General features: G+C 37.2%; 1 long non-coding RNA gene and 2 pseudogenes across 3 annotated transcripts in view; 2 read left to right on the top strand and 1 right to left on the bottom strand.

The window, feature by feature from the left end:
• Positions 1-3,145: 3,145 nt before the first annotated feature.
• Positions 3,146-15,417, top strand: part of LOC306642671 (fibroblast growth factor receptor substrate 2-like) — a 43,199-nt pseudogene continuing 30,927 nt past the window's right edge. Inside the window, exon 1 of the transcript XR_013766868.1 lies at positions 3,146-3,264. The product of XR_013766868.1 is annotated as a fibroblast growth factor receptor substrate 2-like (transcript). The remainder of the gene's footprint in view (positions 3,265-15,417) is intronic.
• LOC306642670 (fibroblast growth factor receptor substrate 2-like) lies at positions 3,206-4,774 on the top strand (annotated as a pseudogene). The gene has a single exon. The product of its transcript is annotated as a fibroblast growth factor receptor substrate 2-like (transcript).
• LOC306643324 lies at positions 12,313-14,439 on the bottom strand. The gene is made up of 2 exons (XR_013758902.1): positions 14,352-14,439; positions 12,313-12,623 (listed from the first exon to the last, which is right to left on the bottom strand). It is a non-coding gene; the product is annotated as an uncharacterized lncRNA (long non-coding RNA).

The raw sequence follows: 15,417 nt of genomic DNA, 5'->3' as shown, positions 1-15,417 counted from the left end.
TTAATGTGAAGGACTTCAGAGCTAAGATCAAAAAGAGTCATTAAAAGGGGAAAATAGCTGGACATTGTGGGGTGCACCTATAGTCCCCACTGCTTGGGAGGCTGAGGTAGGAGGATTGCTTGAGCCCAGAGTTCAAGTTCAGCTTGGGCAATATCTCAAGGGGGAAAAAAAAAGGTCGTTTTTAGATTTTAGAAGGATATTTCTGACAGACATATGAAGGTGGATTGGAGCAGGTGAGATTGAAGTCTGGAAAACCTGATAGGTAATTAAAGAGGAGGGTTGCCTAGATTTCCCTTGGCACCTTCTTTAAATGTGTTAATACAGTCAGTCTAATTTCAAGTCTCATAAACTTCTAATGATTTCTTTTAGGTGACTTTGAATATTCCAACTCTGATCTCATTTATTTCCAATATTTTAGTTTTAGATTTGGATGCTGATGTTGGGAGTGGACTGTTTAAGAACTTTAGAGGTTGAACAGTTGTGGGTTATTTACAAGTAAGAAGACGGCATGGTGAAGCAGCAGAGAGGTGAAAATTGGAACCAGCACAAAATGTTACAATATTGTATAGGTGATCCACATGGACCTTGAAATCACCCAGCAAGATGAAAGATTTGGGATAGAATGGAAGAATTTATTCAGGTGCCAGAGTCTTCAGAAAATATGCAGGCTATACCCCAGAGGCTGGTAGATGAGATCAGAAGCTTGGAGATCATTGTAACAGGATGCTCAGAGACTTGAGAGGAGACTTATTTACCTGAGATGGCAGAAGAATGGTTTTTGATCTATGCTGGAGAGAATGAAGAATGCTGCTTCTATTCTCTGCTCTGGACCAGAGGAAAATGAACAGTCTCAAAGGACACTCAAGTGTACTGAGACCAGGAAGTAAGAAAGCAGGCTGTGGAGACAAAGAAAGTTGATTTATCATGGGATGGGTTTCCAGGTTAGCAAGGGGTTCATGGGTTAGCAATTTTAATGGTTGTATGTCAACAAAGTACATGCCTGATGTCACCAACTAACTACATGCTCCCTTAAAAAGAAGATATATAGCCAGGCACGGTGGCACATGCCTGTAATCCCAGTGCTCAGGAACCTGAGGCAGGAGGATCTGCAGTTCAAAGCAACTCAGTGAGACCCTGTCTCTAAATAAATACAAAATAAGGTTGGGGATGTGGCTCAGTGGTTGAGTGCCCCTGAGTTCAATCCCCAGTACCAAAAACAAAAAACAAAACAAAAAAAGAAGATATGTGAACATTTAAAATGTTTACAAAATTTGTCTTTTACATTTACAGATATTAAGAGGAAAAGTGTGATTTTGTGATTTCACTGTGAGTCCTTGAATGGGGTAATGGCCATTTTAATGTGAAATGGAGTAAGCACAATGTTCAAAGGGTTTGACTCCAGCTTTTCCACCTGTCATCTCTGCTGATAACTCACTGGTGCTCAGCAGAAACAAAACTATTCGAGAATTTGCAAAACTGAAACACATGAAATCAGCAGATTCTTTGGTCTCTAAAGAGAACAGAAATAAGGCTCTTTAGTCTTTAACATTGAAATTAATCATATCTATTTTGCAAGTAACTGCCTAGGATACCCCCAAAGTCTTGTGGGAGAATCAAAGAACTATGAAATTATAGAGAGAACATATTCACACAACAATATTAAATAACACTTCTTTCTCAAAAGAGTGCATGATTTATTTCCAAATGACAACTATGGACAATAAACATTTCAGGATTCATTGTGGGTGGAAGGGTGAGATCTGCAAAGGCTACATGGAGGAGGTACCACCAAACTAGGCCACAAAGGTTGGGGAGACATGAAAAGACTAGTTTAGGGAGAAGAACAGCATAATACTGGGCATAAAGACAAGAAAGTTCAGAGCATATTTAGTGACTACTGAATATTTTAATAAGGATACTAGAGTGGAATGTTATAAATATGGGCTCAGGTTAAAATGGGACTCAGTTTTTTTAAGTCTATCCAATCCACTGCCACTTTTTAATAACAAATATTTTATATTGCTCCCTTCAGTGTATAAATGATATATTTACTATATTATATGTGATACATGTGTACGTGTGTGTATATATACATATGTATTTATGTATTTTTTTGTGGTACTGGGCATTAAAATTATGAATGTTCTACCATGAGCTACATTCCCAACCCCATTTAAATTTGTTTTTGTTTTGAGACAGGATTTCACTAAGTTGCCCAACCTGGCCTCAAACTTGCAATCCTCCTGCCTCAGCCTCCCAAGTCACTGGGATTATAGGTATGTGCCACCATGACCAGCTACATGATCTTTTAAAGTTGATATATGATGCTCTGACTATAAAGGATAACTAAAAGAAAAATATTTTTTAATAAAAATATATATTGATTCTACTTACATGGGGTATTTAATAGTCAACTTTTTAGAAACAATAGGTAAAATGATGGTTCCCAGGAACTCTGGGAGGGAGAAAGGGGAAATCAATGGGTATAGAGTTTTAGGGGGTTTTTTGTTGTTGTTGTTTTTAGTATCGGGGATTGAACTCAGGGGCACTCAACTATTAAGCCACATCCCCAGCACTATTTTGTATTTTATTTAGAGACAGGGTCTCACTGAGTTTTTTAACACCTTGCTGTTGCCAAGACTGGCTTTAAACTTGTGGTCCTCCTGCTTCAGCCTCCTGAGCCACTGGGATTATTTATAGGCATGTGCCACTGTGCCTGGTTGGAGTTTTAGTTTTGCAAAGTAAAAAAAGATTCTAAAGATTTGTTGTTCCCTTCCCCCCTGCTCCTCCGGAAGTGCTTTTCTAGGGTCTGGGCTGGAGAGAGGTCTGGTAGGCACAGCCGCTGAGGCTCGGTCAGCTCGGAGCAGGGGCTCCAGCCCGCATCAGAGTTTGGAGGTCCACAGCTGCCCACCGGCGTCCTGTGTCCTCCCAGTGCCTGGGCCAACGAAATGACCGTTAAGAAGTAGATGCCTAGATACAAAGGTGATGAAACAGTCCATTTGTCATAAAGTAAGATGCATCTGTGGCTTTTCAACCAGATTAGAACAAAATTGTATCTGTTTTCCTCAGAAGAGAATTCACGAAGTTAAGTCAGCAAACAAAGAAAACATGGTATTTTGAAGTGTGATTAAACTCTTGATGCAGCAGCAGAGGCTAAGAATATTAATGGCCAGATCTAGTGCTCACATGGTCTTCTGAAGAAGTCATGGGTAGCTGTTGTAGCTGTCCAGATAAAGACACGGTCCCAGATAACCATCCGAATAAGTGGATGATGATGGGAATGAGTTAGGTTCTGGCATAATGGAACTTACAGACACAGAACTGATTCTATATACCCGAAAGCGTGATTCAGTAAAATGGCACTACCTCTGCCTGCAACGCTATGGCTGTGACTCGAATCTCTTTTCTTTTGAAAGTGTCCGAAGGTGTCAAACTGGACAAGGAATCTTTGCCTTTAAGTGTGCTCGTGCAGAAGAATTATTTAACATGTTGCAAGAGATTATGCAGAACAATAGTATAAATGTGGTGGAAGAGCCAGTTGTAGAAAGGAATAATCATCAGACAGAATTGGAAGTCCCCAGAACACCTCGAACACCTACGACCCCAGGGTTTGCTGCTCAGAATTTACTTAATGGATATCCCTGATATCCCTCATTCGGAGATGCTTCATCTCATCCTTCAAGCAGACATCCTTCTGTGGGAAGTGCTCACTTACCTTCAGTTGGTGAAGAATCTATACATCCTTTGCTTGTGGCTGAGGAACAAATACATACCTATGTCAACACTACAGGTGTACAGGAAGAGCGGAAAAACCGCACAAGTGTGCATGTCCCTTTGGAGGCAAGAGTTTCTAACACTGAATGCAACACACCAAAAGAAGAACCAAGTAGTATTGAAGACAGGGACCCTCAGATTCTTCTGGAACCTGAAGGAGTCAAATTTGTTTTAGGACCAACCCCTGTTCAGAAGCAATTAATGGAAAAAGAGAAACTGGAGCAACTTGGAAGAGATCAAGTTAGTGCAAGTGGTGCAAATAACACAGAATGGGACACTGGCTATGACAGTGATGAACGAAGAGAGCACCCTCTGTTCACAAACTGGTATATGAAAATATAAATGGGCTATCTATCCCTAGTGCCTCAGGGGTCAGGAGAGGTCGTCTGACATCTACCAGTACCTCAGATACCCAGAATATCAACAACTCAGCTCAGAGAAGAACTGCATTATTAAACTATGAAAATTTACCATCTTTGCCTCCAGTTTGGGAAGCCCGCAAGCTAAGGAGGGATGAAGATGACAATTTAGGACCAAAGACTCCATCTCTCAATGGCTACCATAATAATCTAGATCCAATGCATAACTATGTAAATACGGAGAACGTAACAGTGCCGGCAAGTGCTCACAAAATAGAATATTCAAGGCGTCGGGACTGTACACCAACAGTCTTTAACTTTGATATCAGACACCCAAGTTTAGAATACAGGCAGCTCAATTACATACAGGTTGACTTGGAAGGTGGCAGTGACTCTGACAACCCTCAGACTCCAAAAACGCCTACCACTCCCCTTCCACAAACCCCTACCAGGCGCACAGAGTTGTATGCTCTGATAGACATCGAGAGAACTGCTGCTATGTCAAATTTGCAGAAAGCACTGCCACGAGATGATGGTACATCTAGGAAAACTAGACATAATAGTACTGATCTGCCCATGTGAGCCTGGAAAGCATTATGTTGTTTGCACCTTTGTGAAGTTTTTAAAAATGAAGATGCAAGTGCTTCTACACTAACTCCTTTTATAGACTGATAAAAATTTTTCCGAATATTTTGTGCACATCTAACTAAAGGGAATTAATGTAGAGCAGGTACTCCTTAAGAACACTAATTTCATTATATACTACTCATTATGTATAGCAGCATTCCCATTTTCACAGTGCCTATTTAAAATGAGAGTTGAAATGAATTACATGCTGGTTGATTTTTATTCAACATTCTGGACTTAGTGTATCTTTCATGTCTATGTCATGGTTGGCATTTAAAAATTTTTATAAAGCCTCTTGATAATATGCATTGCTAACAGATAACTCTAGGCTTTGAAAGTAATATTTGCAGATTCACTGTTCACAGTATGTGGCCTCCAGCATGTTAACATGAGGAATCCTTTATTTCATTAATTAAAGGCTTTTTGACTTGAGCCAAAACGTATATAAAGGAAACAGAAATACCACACCTCCTTTGATAGCAGCTCCTTTGCCTTCAGTGTTACTAGAAAGAGTCTGTGTCATGAATGTACTTTGCTGTTGGTGTGCTGAAAGACAGGCAGGAGACAAGATTTTCTGTTTACTCATCTCATGATGTCATTTGAAGGGCATGTCCAGATATCTTACTCAGAATTACAGTAGGATTAAGAATCAGTCTCAGGTCACTTACCCAAAAACATTTTTGAAAATCTGAACCAAGATCTGTTGAAGTTTCTCTTCTGTACATTATTGATGACACATTGTTTTCTGGAGGCATTTGTGTCATTAGGTTCCCATTTAACTTCAGTTTCTTCCTTTGGTGTTTGGGATGTCATATTTTGTTGCTTAATGCTTTTTTTTTAATTTAAAATGTTTGAGTTTGTATATAGTTTTGAAATTGGATTATGTGTTCATTGTTATTTAGTTTGCATTTTCGTCAGATTATGGTTTTGAAGGTTCATTTGGAACTTACTGTTATTCTATAACAGGGTTGCCCTTGACCAGTATTTATTTATATGCTATTTACTTTTCAAGTTGAAAAAACATTCTCTCAATTTTAAATTTCACTTCTGTCCATATGTGGTATCTTTAGCAGCTGAGAAAAAAAAAAAAAAAAGAAAAGAAAAATTCTTTCAACATGCAAAATTCCCTAAAGGTACTGTTTTCTTTGTGGGTACCCTCCTCAGCACTTTAGCAGGGATTCCTCTAGCTACACTGCTGCAGTTATACTCTTGCCCACTCTGCTGTTCCTTGGCTCTGCTGTCCTTTCATTTGTATCCCTTGATTTCAGTGAAATGTTAATATTGTTGCCAGCATAGCAGGTACAGTTGAAGTCTTGTAGTAATGAGATTGTGTCATAATTTAGAGTTTAAAGTGAACTGAAGTTTATATATACCGAGGAGAGTTCAGATGTCAAACTCTTGGAAAATCAATGTTCCATATTCCAAACACTAGAAAACACAGAGAAGATAGAGTAGAAAGAAGGTTAGGTAACCTTGCAAAATATTTTACTGTTTTTCTCTAAATATGAGGAAGTTTGAGGTTGTGATCTGGATCCACCAGATGTAACTAAGGTTAATTTAGTATGAAAACATTTCAGTTAGGTAACATCCAATTTATCCAATAATAAGCTAGTGATAGAAGAATGAATGGATTAGCAGAACAATAGAGTGGGACCATTATAAAAAAAATACTACAGGTGTCTTTGTCATTTTCAGTGCCATTGTTTTATTAGCATAGCAGAATTTTGTCTTTACTTTTTCCCCCTGTGATCTTGGTGCTTACTAAAATGTTCACTGTTCTCTTAAAAAGAGCAGTGGTATAGATGTGCAGTTTCCCTGATTACAGTTTCAATAATTAATATGTTGTTCCTTTTATCCTTTCTTCTGAGTAGATTGCTAATTGTGCCAAATTTATGTAATGGTTTTTGTAATGTGGAAGAAGAATTACGATGGAACCAATGCACATGGTTTTCTTTGAAACAAGCAAACACAGGATATAAATCTCCAAATGAAAGGACTGATCTGTTTATTCATTTTGGAGGTTGGATACTTTATTCTTTCTTTTTCTCATCTTTTTCACTTTTCCCTCCAGATTCAAATTAGTTTTATATTTTTTTTAGGTAACTAATATAATCAGTACAATTTATGCTTTAAATACTGTGTGCTTTAAAAATGAAAATGGGACCAATTTGTCTGCTAAGAAGTTGATTTTAAGGTACTATAAGAATATTAGGAAGCGATATACAACTGGTGTTAATTCTGGATGTATTCTGGAAGTCACCTGTATTCCTATTTAATGAAAAGTAAGTTAGAATACTACTTGTCCTTCACTAGTCTAGTAACGGGTAGTAGGCCCTGTCCTGGAAGAGTGTACCTATTACCAGGTGCATTTTAGATTGCAATATTTTATTGGCATGTAAATGTGGTCATATGTTTCTGATTTTCTGAGATGAACCTAGTTTTAGATATTTGGTTTTGTTCTTAGACCAAGTGATCCTACTTTTTGGTTTCGGAAATATAACCATTGTCCATTTGGTTTTCCCAAGTAGAACCCTCTTTTATTCATATTGATCATAACAATATTTGCCCCAGACCAGGGATGGAAACTGATATGGAAATATTACCTGTGCTTTTCTTAGTGTTTTATTTGTTTCATTTTCCTTTTAAAAATGAAAATATGGTGCCTTCACCCTCTCCAGAAAGATTGGCAAAAGTTCATTTTATTGTCTGCTGGTGGAGTGATGAGATATGCACTTTACTCTTGAAGACTCAGTAAAAAGCTTTTCACTTCCCAGTATACTCCAGAATAGATTGCATTTGGGACTTAAAAATATTTGCCAAGCAGTTTTCGTTTTTATAGATTAATGTTGACAACCGCCCCCAGCTCAATGTTATTAGAGTAAGTCAAACTGATGTTTATCTCCCCACCCACTCCCAAACTCTGTGGCACAGAATAGAAAAATGTACCTCAAAATGTTCTATTAAAAATGGAAACAATTATTTTTCATAATTTCACAACTATGTGCCATCAGGTATTTGCCTCAAGGTAAAGGTTTTAACCAAATGAAAAGTACTTCCCAGTTTCCCCCTGTGCTGTTCCTGCCCCGTAATGCCCAAGTGTTTTGTGCAATGTGTAGTGTGTGTGTATAAAACATATATTTGTGAAATAGACATACCATCAGAGGCATTATTCAGAAGTAACTGATGTATTGAATTGTGATTAAAAACTCAGAAATTGAACTAGATTCCATGTAATGTCTATCCCAGTTTTAGCCTTTGAGCCATATAAGCTATAATAAAACTTTCATATATTCAAAACACATTGGAGTTTCTACTCAAATGTGCCAGGCACCGTTGTAATGCTTGGGATATAGAAATGAATAAAGCAGAAAAAAATTCCTGTTCTCATGAGGCTTAATATTGCAGTGGATGGAAACAGAATTGAGTAATATGTATTTAATAGGGGTAAATTCTATAAAAAAAAACATAATTCAAGGGAGAGGGAAGAAGCTGATGAGGTGATGGCTGTACAATTTTGAATACAGAGGTAGTACTATGGCCCTCAATGATTTCTGCCTCCTGGTACTGGTGTCCTTGTGTGGCCCCCTCCTATGGTGAGCAGGGCTGACCTATATACCAGTAGGCTATTATACAAATGACAGTACAACTTTTGAGGTTAGGGAATAAGTGATCTATCTGACTCCGACCTACCTATTTCTTGAATGGATGATGGCTTTGGGGAAACGAGCTGCTATGTGGCAAGGGCACTCAAGCAAGATTCTTGGAGAGGCTGCTACCTTAAGGACTGAAGGCTTCTGCCAACAGCCAGCAAGAAATTCAGGCCTGGGGCCAATGGTCATGTGAAGGGGTACAGAAGCACCAGCCCAAGACATGCCACCCTCACACATTGTTAAAAAAAAACAAAACAAAAAACACCTTAAAAACAATGGCAAATACAGGACAACCCTGACCTTCCTAAAAGCAGATGGAACTTCCACATGGAAGATGCCACCCTCTGCGCAGAGAAATTCTTATAACCCAGTGACAAGGCCTCAAAGCTGAAGAATCTGTACAAGTCCACCTTGTTAAATTAACCCTTATGTTCCTTGTCACTTCTCCACCATTTACCACTCTAGCTAACCCCCCTTGCCTTGTCACATTTGCACAATTTACTACTCTGTCCAACTCAGAATATAAGGGTTTAACTACCTCCAAATACAGACCCCTTAAGAGTTAGAGCTTTAGCATATGCATTTGTGGAGGACACATTCAGGCTATTGCGGGCTCCAATTTACTTGGTCCAATTTGTTTTGGGTTTTCATATGATACAACTTCAAAAAGATTAAATAGATGAATAGCTATTTTGTTATTTAATAACACACCAAATACTTCAAGCAATGGACTTCTTCTAGCTTCAGATTTAACTGTAAAAATCCTTTTCCACATTTTTCATAAATACTGGCTCAATGGAAGCTTTACCCAAATACTGTTTATTCTTATATTTGTGTCAAGAATTCTATTTGAGTATGTATTCTTTCCTTACCAAAAGCATTAGAAAGATTGAAAAACACTTTTTTTAAATCAAGGGCACTTAATCACTGAGTCACATTGCCAGCCTTTTTTATTTTGGGACAGGATCTCACTAAGTTGCTTAGGGCCTAAGTTGCTGAGGCTGGCTTTGAATTTGTGATCCTACTTCCTCAGTCTCTTGAGCCTCTGAGATTACAGGTATGTACCACTGCAGCCAGTTAGAAAGATAAAAATTCTAAAAGTTCATAGAGTTGTAAGTAGTTGCTCACTCATTTATTCTGTAATGAATGCCCTCCTTTCCTCCTCCATTTGTTTCTTATCTACTATATTTATCTTTTTTCCATAATGCTGGGGCTCAAACCCAGGGCATCACACATGCTAGGCAAACATTTGCTCTGAATCCAGCCCCCTATATTTGATCTTAACTCTCAAAAAGTTATGTTTGAGAAAGTTCTGAAGTCTAGACAGTGAAAGTCATGCTCTTCCCAAATGCAGTCTTTTGCCAGGCACACTACCTATAATCCCAGGGGTTGGGAGAGTGAAGCAGGAGGATCATAAGTTCAAAGCCAGACTCAGCAACTTAGCCTGACCGTGTCTCAAACTACAAAATAAAAAGGCCTGGGGATGTGGTTCAGTGGTTCAGTGCTCCTGGGCTCAATCCCAGGTACAAAACAAAAACAAAACAAAAACTCCACAAAACTAAAAACACGTTTTATTATTTTTTAATTGGAAACAAATTGAAAATTAAAAGAATAAAAATTAGAGGCTTTCAAACTAGTAAATGGATATGACCAAGTATAAACTTAGAAAACTTACTTTTTATGAAATCCCTAATAAATTCTAAAAGAAAAATATTATTTTCATAAACTTAAGTATCAAGGTTTGAAAATACAAACAAGCTTTTCCCCCTACGACTAAAGTGCTGAAAAGGGGCTTGCAATTTCCAAAGGTGTAGGAAACGATCTCTTTTGCTGGCCACAGCCTGAGGGAGCAGTAAGAAATGCACCCCCTGACATCTCAGGGCCTCTGTCTCCTCCATCCCCCTAAAGGCGTCCACGCTGTTCAACACTTCCCCCATCAGCTTCATCCCACTTTTTGTTTGAAGAGTTTTTATAAAGAGAAAAAACATGCTAAGGGTAAAAAACAAATTGGCAGGGATGTATGCCAAACTATGAACAGTGAATTTTGGAAATCAGGGGATTTTAACATTTCTAAATTTCTATAATATTTAAATTGAAGTCAACTTGTCTTACTATTGGCAAGCAGAAAAATATCTTTTTAAATATAAAGGACAATAAATTATTTTATTGAAGTAAAATTCCTTCCTTATGTTGATAACTTATACCTATTTATATCCACTTCCATTATGGTGAGGTAAAATAGCCCTATTTCCATTTTTATATATTTACATGTGTGTATTTTTTTTTTGCATTGATGTAGACCATTTGAGAGTAAAATTCAAATATGGGTTGAGGGGGGAAATTTTTTTTTGCTTAAAATGGTATTCCTTGGGCTGGGGAGATAGCTCAGCTGGTAGAGTGCTTGCCTTGCAAGCACAAGGCCCTGAGTTCGATCCCCAGTACCAAAAAAAAAAAAAAAAAAATGGTATTCCTAGATCATATATAAAAATGGTAACTTGGTGCCAGGATGTAAGTTAATACAAGGAACGGGAAGAAACCACACACACAAAAAAACAATTCTAAAATGATCTCTGCATTTTTAATTTCTTAAAAGCCATGTTCACAGCACACTCCAAGCAATGGTTTGCTGCTTTTTGTCAAACAGTATGTCAGAAAACAAAGGTTTAAATGATTGTTTTAAAAATTAGTTCTCTGAATTTCTGTAAAGCCAATAATTGCCAGTGATCTAAATCCATTTCAGAGTAGTAAACATTCCAGAAATATGAGTCTATCCCATCTCACATTCTCTGAAAAGCAATTAAAAGCTATATAACAGAAACAAAAATAAGTATTTTTCTAGAAAGAACATATTTGGCATTTTAAAATAATGTTAAAAGAGAAGCTTTCAAATGTAAATATTGTCTAGAATTTTACTTTCTACTACCAGATAGAAAGTTTGGATCTTACTGGTTCCAGTCTAACTTCAGTAATTGGAGGAAGATTAGGTTGCAGTTAATAACTTCATCCTAACAAAGCCACTGTATTTTTCCAGTACAGTGCTTGTTTTTTCTCTTAAAAAAAAAAAAAAAAAAAAGCAGTGTCTAGCCATGGCTAAACACTATTAAAAGTGAGACCAGGCAGCTCAAATTAGTTGGTTAATTTGGTATCTGAATTACTTTATACATATTTTTCATCCTTTGATTTAATATCTCTAGTTATTTCTCTCAAAATTAATCCATAAGTATATAGTTTTAGTGAAATGTGGATCTGAACTTTGTTTTGCTGATTTCATTAAAATATACCAAGCATGGTTAAGTCTTACATTCTGTCCGTCCAAATAATTTACATCTTCATTTAAATGTAGAGCAGCCATGCTGTGAGTTAGTTACAGCCCATTTACTTAAACATAGAAAAGTTGAAAATTAAATTTAAAATTTTGGTTGATGAAAAAGTTCTTATATATTTATCTCTTTTAGAAACCTATGATGCTTTTCTTGGCTATGAGCATGGAAAAAGTAGAATTCTGGTCACTTTCATGATGTGTCAATACAAACTACATTGCTTATGTCTACTCCTATCAGCCATTCTGAAACCACATATCCATTTGTAACACCCACTAAGGAGAAGACATTTTCCTTTAGAATCATGGTCACAATCTGGAAAAAGAATTGAGAAATGCTAATTTTAGGCTTATAAAATAATTAAGGAAAGATGCAACACAAAACAGGAAGGTGAATAAAGCAAAGGAGTTGTCACAAAACCTCCCTTGTAATAAACACATCTGTCCTTTCCTCCCCATATTTAGAAATGTTACCTACTTTCAAAATTTCTCATCAAAACATTTTATATCATGAGTCATGTAAAATTCAGTCTCCTTCAGCTATATGATCTATAGTTGTTAAAGAATTATATTATCTTGTTCATAAGATGAGAGGTAGTGACATTTTATTCTCTCAATGCTTAGCTAAAAATTCCACACATCTGGCACATGGGTTACAAGGGGGAAAAGCACAGAAGCACCATTGTTCGCTCCTCCTTGTTTTGGTATTTCAAGTCACCCACAACTTCATGAGCTATTGCAGTTGACAATCACCACTGTTGACAAAGAAAGCAGTGGGTGCTGGCGCTATTCATCATACAGCACTGGTGGGTCTCCATCGTCTTTCAAAAACGAAGCAGCTTTCCTTCCATTCTTCTGAACATGATCTTCATTCATTTTCTCCAAAGCTTCTATCTATAAAATCAATATAATGAATTCATTTGTCAAATTTCTACTTGCCAGAAGCCATACTTTAGATGGAGGCAGTATTTTCACTCTGAGTATTCCTATTGATGCTGGCCTTGAATTAGAATTATTCTGTGTGTGTGCGTACCTGTAGGTACATATACACATATGTTGTTTACTTGACTATATTATCAGGGTCAATACTGATAGGTCTTATTGTGCATTCTATAAAGATTTTCAGGACCAGAAAAAAGAATTTTCAACATTCAGTGAACAACTGTAACACCTACTTACTGAGCTATTATATTGTGCTAGAATGTTGCAATTTACCATCTTTCTGTTATTCCTCTTGTGGCCACAGGCTCTAGCAGAATGTGACCAAATTCAGATCATACTCGGGAGTTCTGAAACAGTCTAATTGTTCTCTGCTTTGGTAAAATGTTGAGATTAATTAGCTGTTTCACTCTTCTAGATGGAGTTTTGTTGGCTTTGGTGATTGTGTGTATACACACACACACATATACATATATATCACATATATGTAGATATGTATATAATAAATATTTTATACATATACATGAGATATAAAATATATACTTGTATTGGGGATTGAACCCAGGGGTGCTTAACCAATGAGCTATATCCCCAGTCCCTTTTTCTTTTCTTACTTTTTTTATTATTTTGAGATGGGGTCATGCTAAGTTGCTTAGGGCCTCACTAAATTGCTGGAGGCTGGCTTGAACTTGCAATCCTCCTGCCTCCTGAGCTGCTGGGATTACAAGTATTTACCACAGCTCCTGGTCAGTGACTGATATTTTTAATAAAAGAATATCCACATCTAACTTCTGATGTTCTGTTAAGGCCAGGTACCATGTGTTACGGGGTTGTTGGGGTTTTTTTTTTTTTTTGTTTAAATCACCCAGAATGTTCACCAATTTCCTTTTTTTTTTTTTTTTTAGTATTTTTAGTTGTAGAGGCACATGATATCTTTATTTTTTTATGTTGTGCTGAGATCAAACCCAGTGCCTCACATGTGCTAGGCAAGTGCTCTACCCCTGAGCCACAACCCCAGCCCTCATTCTCACTCTTAAAGTAAGGAAAATAGGCCCTAAACTAAGATGTGCTATTAGTTCATCTTAACCAAAATGAACTTTTTTTTTTTAAATTTTTCTTTTGAGGTGCTGGGAATTGAACCCAAGGCCTTGTATTGCGAGGCAAGCACTCTACCAATTTAGTTATCTCCCCAGCCCCAAGGAACTTTAAAAAAAAAAAAAATACTTTTTATTTGTCGATAGACACAATACTTTATTTTTATTCATTTATTTTATACGGTGCTGAGACTCGAACCCAGGGTCTCACTTCACTAGGCAAGTGCTCTACCACTGAGCTACAACCCCAGTCCCAAACTGAACTTTTGTGTGTGTGTTGTGTGTGTGTGTGTGTGTGTGTGTGTGATGCTGGGGTTTAACCCAAGGTCATGTGCATACTAGGCAAGCACTCAATCAAACTGAGCTACATCTCCAGTCCCGTAAACTGAACTTCTTGAAGAAGTGTTTTGCTATATGTTTCTTCTAAGTTTTAGGCTTGAAAAGGACTAAAACAACATCTCAAGAGGAGAAAAGCCTCAATTTTATTTTGAAGAAGGAAAAGCATAAAATTAGCTTCTGGGTTTCAGATATGCCCTCTATGCATCTTTCCATCACCAGCAAGGTGAAAACGAGATGTTACATCACTTACCTCGGCTAAGAAATCAGCTTCATTGTCTGCTGAGATGTTCAAGCCTGAAACGGCATTGAAGAGTTCCCGTTCATTAAGGGCTTCCTTTTACTCCTCCTTTCTGGAAAAACTAGTTAAAAAAAAAAAAAAAAAAAAAGTGAGAACATCAGTAAGAGACATTAACAAGGTTCTCTTATAACTAAACAGTACACTTGTAAGACACCACTGAATTCCTTCTATTATATTTCAGATACTGATTTTCCCACTTCAAGTTTAGCCACACACAGGTTCTATTTGACTGTTCTCTATGCATTAGATTTAGTTTGTCACACTGCACTTTCTTCAGCTTATAAAAATGGTATATATAAAAATTGCTTGGCACTGCTTTGAAGGTGTAGATATAATACATTCACCAAATCTCCTGAATTAAATATTTCAAGCAGGACCCAGAGGTCATTTCCAAAAATGAAGTTATTCTCTCCTTTAGAAAGATCATTCCTATCTAAATTTGTGCTAACAGCTCATATCCTCAGCAATGGCAAACAAATGTGAACCAACTTTGCGCTTACTGAGCTTTACCTCCCCTAAACCTTTTACTTTGCTTTTGCAGTGAGAGTGATGAAACATTGTCCTACTAAGGAGACTATCCTCACTTTTCACAGCAATAATAATGGCAGTAAAGCATGCAGACTCACTGTATGTCAGCTTCTTTTTAAGCACTATGCACACATTAAATGTCTATTCAACTGCTTAAGTACTAACAGTGAAAACCAAAACTTCTTGGAAATTTTGCTCCAATGTGAGCCAGAATCAAAATTTGCTGAAAATGAAATCTGATAAATTGATCTTTATATCTAACATCTTGAAGGCACCCAGTATCCCTTCCTTCAATTTCTAAGAATATGGTCCTCTGACTTATCTGAGGAGTAATAAAAATATTTAAACTTGTTACCAGCCTCCAAAAAAAAGGACACATAGGTTTATATGCCTACCTGTGAAAACATTCCTACAGTCACGGAACAGAACTCCAGGCCATGAGGGATGGGTTGGCTCTACCTGACTGACTGACATCGATTCAACCAGACCT

This window comes from Sciurus vulgaris, assembly GCF_902686455.1.
Source record: "Sciurus vulgaris genome assembly, chromosome: 13".
Classification (NCBI taxonomy): domain Eukaryota; kingdom Metazoa; phylum Chordata; class Mammalia; order Rodentia; family Sciuridae; genus Sciurus; species Sciurus vulgaris.
The sequence above is the reverse complement of the archived record's forward strand: the minus strand, read 5'-3'. Positions and strand labels throughout refer to the sequence as shown.